The following is a 432-nucleotide window of genomic DNA, read 5'->3' as shown; positions in this document are numbered from 1 at the left end:
GCGGCGCCGCGCGGAGCCATGGACGGAGCCACGGACGGACGCACGGACAGGTGGGGAGGGGACGCACGCACAGGTGACACCGGGGGTGGCGGGGACACGAGGCCACGCTGCTGGAGGCTGTTCCCGTCCCACTGGAGCTTGGACTGGTGTCCCTGTCCCCGGGCCAGGTGGCCCCGTCCCAGCTTTCCCAGTCCCAGCTTTGCCAGTCCCAGCTTTCCCAGTCAGAAGTGTCCCTGTTCCATAGATCCCAGTCCCTGCTTCCAGTGTCCCCATCCTCGGCGCCCCAGGTGTCCCACTGCTCAGTTTCCCACTCTCCCATATCCCAATCCCAGCATCCGCCTGACTCCAAGGAACCCTTGGATTGTGCCCAAGGAGGGGGGGACACCCCGGGGCTGCCCCAGCACCAAAACCCCCCCAGTGCCTCCCTGGGGG

General features: G+C 67.6%; 1 protein-coding gene across 1 annotated transcript in view; it reads left to right on the top strand.

Moving 5' to 3' along the window:
• Positions 1 to 432, top strand: part of NBEAL2 (neurobeachin like 2) — a 29,710-nt gene that overhangs the window by 27,311 nt on the left and 1,967 nt on the right. The gene's annotated exons all lie outside the window — the stretch shown is intronic.

The sequence above is a fragment of the Corvus brachyrhynchos genome, unplaced genomic scaffold (genome assembly GCF_000691975.1).
Source record: "Corvus brachyrhynchos isolate BGI_N302 unplaced genomic scaffold, ASM69197v1 scaffold18, whole genome shotgun sequence".
NCBI classification, from domain to species: Eukaryota; Metazoa; Chordata; class Aves; order Passeriformes; family Corvidae; genus Corvus; species Corvus brachyrhynchos.
Note: the sequence above shows the minus strand (reverse complement) of the source record. Positions and strands in the feature narration are given on the sequence as shown.